Source organism: Alexandromys fortis, unplaced genomic scaffold (genome assembly GCF_014885135.2).
Source record: "Alexandromys fortis isolate MF-2015 unplaced genomic scaffold, M_Fortis_MF-2015_v1.1 scaffold_24, whole genome shotgun sequence".
In the NCBI taxonomy this organism is placed as follows: domain Eukaryota; kingdom Metazoa; phylum Chordata; class Mammalia; order Rodentia; family Cricetidae; genus Alexandromys; species Alexandromys fortis.
The window spans coordinates 12674881-12681542 of record NW_026067906.1 but is presented as its reverse complement, the minus strand read 5'-3'; the positions used below and the strand labels follow the sequence as shown (position 1 = coordinate 12681542).

General features: G+C 40.0%; 1 pseudogene; it reads left to right on the top strand.

The window, feature by feature from the left end:
* Nucleotides 1-6662, top strand: part of LOC126497474 (40S ribosomal protein S15-like) — a 62364-nt pseudogene that overhangs the window by 55297 nt on the left and 405 nt on the right.

The following is a 6662-nucleotide window of genomic DNA, read 5'->3' as shown; positions in this document are numbered from 1 at the left end:
AATTAATTAATTAAAAAAAGAACAAAGGCAGAGACAATGCTAGACCCTTGGAGACAGACTCTGTCTAAGGAAAATGGGGGGAGCAGAGTCTTGGAGATTTGGGGGAATATTCGGACCTTGTAAGTGACTTACAGTTAAAAAAAAAAGAAAAAGAAAGAAAATTTAGCTAAGCATATCATTATAATGCAAGAAGATACAGACCACATGAAATAGTGTAGATTTCTTTTAGAAAAGAAAAGAAAAGAGAAGAAAAAAGAAAACACATCTATTTAAAATGTGAAAAACAATTGTGGGATGCTGGGAGCTGTGAACTCTCAGATCCTGAATTTCTTGTAAACAACTTTTTCCCCCTGATCTGAGTGCCTACAGTTGCTCTGAGCAGGAGACTCTCAGGAGTTCCTGATGGCAGGAGAGTGGTTTCTGGTGGGTTTGGCTGGGGTGTAGTTATCAGTTAAGGATCTCTATATGAGCTGCTCCTGAACACAATAAAGGGGGCATTCTGGCATCAAGGATGACCTGTGTCTCTGTGTGTCTTTGTGTGTCTTTGTGTGTTTCGATCTCCAGCCCTTTGCCCGGTTCACGAATTGTATAGAGGTGCACAGAGCGCAGACGGGCATTGTCCTCAGTGGGAGAGAATAAACAGATTTAAACAGCTATTGAGTAATCCAAAATAGCATAACAAGCAATGAGGTTTCCTAAGGTATTTCATCACGAGGATGAACATCTGAAACAAAACAATGTAAGACAAAATTTGTTAAGTGACCCTTAAATACCAGAATGTCTTTTAATGTTCTTAAATCCCCAAGGAAATTTCTTCAAAATACTTCAGCACTTTTCCAGGCATTAGACACAGATATCACATTTAACAAAGACTTACATGTGTGTTTGTGTGTGTGCACAATCCGGGGTTGGTCCTCCAGCGTTAGCACTGCACATGCTGTGCATTTAATTTGGGGAACCCAGGGGCCCTGGGATTTTTCTTTCCCCTTTCTTTTTCTTTTCTTTTCTTTTCTTTTCTTTTCTTTTCGACCACTCATAAGTGGTCCCCACTGTGAGAGACCACTTGGAGCGGCCTCTAGCCTCTCTGGCTTCTGAGTAGCCCAGACCAGAACCAGTCAGCTTTAACACCCTGTCTGTAGAGAGAGGATGCTCTTTTACAGGCCCTGCAATGTTCATGGCCATTTCACACCCCACCTATGGAGAGAGAACGCGCTTGTATAGGCCCTGTGGTATTTTCTGCAGGTTTTCACATTCTGAGCTATGGCATAAACCCTCAAACTATGCTCCACCAGTGTCCCGCCAGCTCTGCTTTACCTCAAACTGTCCCTGCCACTGCTGGGTTGTGTGCTTCTTTATTTATACGGTCTTCTTCTTTAGCCTAGGATGACATCAAACTCATAGTCCAGGTGTATCAGCTCCTGAGGTCCAGGATCACAGGTTTGGTGTGGCAGCATGTCTGGCTTTGCTGCTATTGATTTTGCTTTAGAAAATGATCAGTAAAAAAAGTTAGAGAGTTAAGTAATCAGAGATTCTTTGGAAAAACTTAAAAGGAGAACAATAAGGAGTTGTTTATTTTTTTATGTTTTGTTTATTTTTAAGGCAGGGTCTACATTCGCAGATCAAGCTAGCCTTAAGCTCTTGATTCTCCTGCTTTAGCCTCCAAAGAAATGGAATTGCAGATATGTGCCACTACCCACTGCTTGTGTTTGAAATTTGTTGTCCTGCCTACAACACAGAAGTGTTTCACTGCCTCCTGATCTTTCCTACATATCTTTCCAAAGTTTTTAATGTTTAAGCTCCTGATTAAGTCGCACCCTAAGCATTGCAACCAGAAAAAACCTGCTTGCTCGTTCAGTGGAGAACTATTGTCGCTGCATGCTTGTCCTTTGCAAAAGTTTTCATTTAAAAATGCTTTCTCTTACAATGGTATTCATATGTTTTTGTGTGTGTGTGTGAGAGTGTGTGTGTGTGTGTGTGTGTGGTGTTTGTAAGGGAGATGTACATACCAGTCTGCATGTGTTGATGTCAGAAGATACCTTGCAGGAATTGATTTTCCTCTTACAACATGGGTCCCAAGCATCCATCTCAGGACCTCAGGCTAGACAGTGAGTGCCTTTATCCTCTGAGCCTTCTGATTGGCTCATATTTGTCAAATGTATGTCCACTTGTGTGATATACGGCTCATAATTTTGTTCAGTTTCCCAGTGGCGTTGGCCATTTATCTTTCTGTATAATATCTGAGGTATCACATATAATATCACTCCCCTCATTTTGTTTCATAGGGTATGCATTTCAATTTGATTCTTTCTTTAGTCATTCTTTGTTTTTGAATCTTGTTTAATTCTTCCTTTGGAAGGAGGCATGGTTATTAGAGAGATGTTAATCAAAGATTTCAAATATGAACTAGGCAGAGAAGCCAGTCCTAGAGGGCTGTAGCACTACATGGTGACTGGCAATTTTGAGAAACGGAGATAGAAATTGGCCACGTGGTTGAATATAGGAGACCCCCAAATGTGAACAGTTTTTCCATTGCTAAAGATTGAAAATGTCCTTGGCCTGCCAAGAGTACTGTCTTTTCCACAGGTGAGCGATGCCAGGAATGTTAATGTAGAAATATCTTTGATTTCTATCGGCAGAAGAATGTCTGGTTGCTCGTTGTCTTGTCCCACCACCATATACATACTGGCTTGACAAGTATACAGGACACATGATGGAACTGAGAAGTTCCTGGACAAGTCACCAGTGGGACAACCAGATGGACAAATTCACCCCAACTCCATACTTTCTGCATCAAAGCTTTATTAAGCCCTGGTATCCCATTTCCTGTCATACTTGAACTTTCTCCTTTCTCTTACATGGCCACCTAGGAATCTGTAACAAACCTTTCTCAAACATTCCTGCTGTGTATAAATGTCATTCTTTGAGTTCATAAGAGAAGAATCCAGAGACCATTGGCCCAGGTTGGCAAGCGTGGATCTAGGCACACACACACACACACACACACACACACACAGAGAGAGAGAGAGAGAGAGAGAGAGAGAGAGAGAGAGAGCCCAACTGACACTAAGCAGACTCCATTGCTGACAAGGAAACCACCTTTACCCAATTATAATAAAAAAAAATTCGTTTGAAAGTCCTTGAGAAGGAAACACTGTATCTCTGACTCATATAGAGAGTAATGCAAGCACATTAGTTAGCCTTAGCTGTCCATAATGTACATATTTCAAACATCAGCTTGTAATCCTAAGTATATTAGTTTTTGTCATTATGTTACTACAAAGGAAAACACAAAATAGAACATTTTTAACCCAAGTCTAGGTATAACTGTCTGAAAACACTTTCAGTGAGTTGAGTCTGTCAGAGCCATATAGGCAAGAGTGATAGAGATGAATTCAAGTGTGGAATTATACAAACCCCAAATCCATTGTCCCCTCATTAGCATATCTCTCTCTTATTTGGCAGCCCTATTGAAATCTTGGGGGAAAGGTCTCTGCAGCACCTGCCTGACACTCTTCCTTCCAGCCATGCAAATTTCCCAGCTGGGATCATTTAATTCCCACCTGCAACCCAATCTCTCCCAGCAGCTGGGAACCTTTCTTTTGAAGCGTTTGGGCAAAAGATTTATTTTTGCATCAGCCCTGTGCATGCTGTTGGGTCTCTGCAGGTGAGTAACCATAGGAACTAACACAATGACTAGGGTGTAACCCTGCTACACACTGCCTGTTTTCACAACTATGACAGAGTTCTATGGTCTATATGATACTGATGAAACGTTGTGTTTTGTTTGCTTTTTTGTATTTTGGTTTCCAGTACCTTAGGAAACACATCTCCTAGTCTTTATAATTCAGGCTTAAGATACTTTAGAAACTGTTGGTATGAAGCCATAGACTTGCCTGTCACCTGCTTCCCACAGCTATGTGTATGATTTTGCTGGACTTCTACCTTATCCTCTGTTCCATGCTGACTTACTTGACATCACCCCTGTGCTTATCTAAAACCTGGGAAATTAGATTGTCACCATCGCTCTCTGTTAGTGACATCTGTGGGTCTTTGTTTTCATCCTTGTAAGTACAAGTTTTGTCTTGTCCAAGGGACATTTTGTTAAATGACTCTCATTCAACATTCCTCCATAGGTCATTTCAAGTGACAGATTCCATTTTAAAGCAAATATACAACCTCCAATAAGTTGATTTTCTCTGTTAAACAAATTAGTTCTCCACCTTTTATTTACTTATCAAATTCAGTTCTTGAGTGAATGTTTAGAAAGCTCAGACAGTGAATTCTCACTGAATTATAAATGAAGGTTAAACACACACTCCTCGATCAAGCTTTAAATATTAATTTTATGTTTTGATATCATTTAACACTTCCAAAAAGTTGAGAGAGCTTGGGTGGTGGTGGTCCATGCCTTTTACCCCAGCACTCAGGAAGCAGAGGCAGGTGAATCTCTGTGTGTTCAAGACCAGCTGGTCTACAAAGTGAATTACAGGACAGTCAAGGCTGCACACACAAAAAAAAAGTTGTGAGAATAATAATAATAAAAATAACTCACATGTGTGTTATAATCCTTTATGCTAATTCAATAATAATTTCCTAAAACCAATGGAACACATTTGCTTTTTTTTCCTGATCTCTATGTGCATGCTTTTGAACCCTTTGATATTAAATTATCATGATCATAGCCCTTGGCTACACAAAAGTTCTGTGTGTATTTCCCAAGAACAAAGATGATTTCTTATGTAATCGTAGCATAAGTGATAATATCAAAATAAATAATTTAGTTTTAATTCCCTGCAACAAAAAGTTCAGTACATATTAATTATAGTATTATTTTAATTTAGAAAATTATTGAAGCAGAGAGACAACAGAGAGAGAAAGAGACATGAGACAGAGACGACACAGACATACACAGAGCGGGGGATGCATATTTGAAAGTCAAAGTGTAACGTTTTGGGAATGGGTTCTCTCATTTTTACCTTGTCTTGAGGTGACATGTCTCTTCTTCCTGCCACACTCATGCTGGCAGACCCACCAGCGTGTGGCTGATGGTGCTGTCTCCACCGCCACTCTAACCACAGGGGTCTGGGGCTACAACATGTGCCAGAGATTCTGGCTTTATTTTAACGTGCGTTCTTGGATTGAACTCACATTGCCAGTTTTGCATGGAAGTGCTTTGATCCACCTAGCAATCTCCTTGAACTTCGTGTTTGTGTTAGTAGTTGTTCTAAGAACCATTCTGTAACATTTTTTTTTCCAATGCAGGAAATGCATAAGAAGGTTCCTCTGGACTTCCTTATGCCTGATGATTTCAGAGTACACAGAGAGAGCAGCAATGCAGTGATATCTATGTTAATAGCTTTTTATAGCCAAGGATACAGATGAAAGTCAGCAGAGGGAAAAGGCACATCGACCAAATTCCAGAAAGAAAAAAAAANGACTTTGAAATTTTGTGAGAACTGCAAGTATTTTTGGCTTCTTTTAATGGAAGCAGTAGAGTTCAAAATGCTTTAACACTAGACATTGTTCATTAAGCATGTAACATATTACTACAGTATGTTATGATACGTTCTTATGGACTCATATATTTATTTATTTATTTATTTATTTAAGATTTCTGTCTCTTCCCTGCCACCGCCTCCCATTTCCCTCTTCCTCACCCAATCAAGTCCCCCTCCCTCATCAGCCCAAAGAGCAATCAGGGTTCCCTGCCCTGTGGGAAGTCCAAGGACCACCCACCTCCATCCAGGTCTAGTAAGGTGAGCATCCAAATAGCCTAGGCTCCCACAAAGCCAGTACGTGCAGTAGGATCAAAACCCAGTGCCATTGTTCTTGACTTCTCAGTAGTCCTCATTGTCCGCTATGTTCAGCGAGCTTACTCTAGCTGTGGTACCCGGGACAGGAATTTGTAATCACTGGCTACCTAGGCTCTAGTCTCCATACTAGAATCCAGAAGAAAGGGACGACTCCGTACATTATACTCTAGGAAGCATGTTCCTGCTAAGACTGATAACAATGCTCTATTTCATGGGCTCAGAAAGTGTTTTTCTTGGGCCAATCAGGTGCTCTGGTAAAGATGGACAGTTCTTTAGAATGCGGGATTGAAGCATGTCAGTCCTATAGAGTTAACATTGTTCAGAAGACAGAGAAGTCCTGTAGCACGCATTGTATTCAACTGACATTTATCTTTATTATATTTGCTCGGGAAAAAAACAGTTCAGCCTTTCCTTTGTCTTTAGTTTAAAGATTACTTGTAAGTTTCTAAAATTTTCCTTTTTTAAAAATATAGCACACGTTTTTACTCCACATATAAAGCTTGCAGGCAAGAAAAGGCCACCAAAACAGGCTTTAAAAATGAAGAAGAGTTGGGCGATGGTGGCACATGATTTTAATCCTACCATTCTGGAAGAAGAGGCAGGAAGATCTCTGTGAGTTCAAGACCAGCTGGTCTACAAAGTGAATTACAGGACAGTCAAGGCTGCACACACAAAAAAAAAGTTGTGAGAATAATAATAATAAAAATAACTCACATGTGTGTTATAATCCTTTATGCTAATTCAATAATAATTTCCTAAAACCAATGGAACACATTTGCTTTTTTTTCCTGATCTCTATGTGCATGCTTTTGAACCCTTTGATATTAAATTATCATGATCATAGCCCTT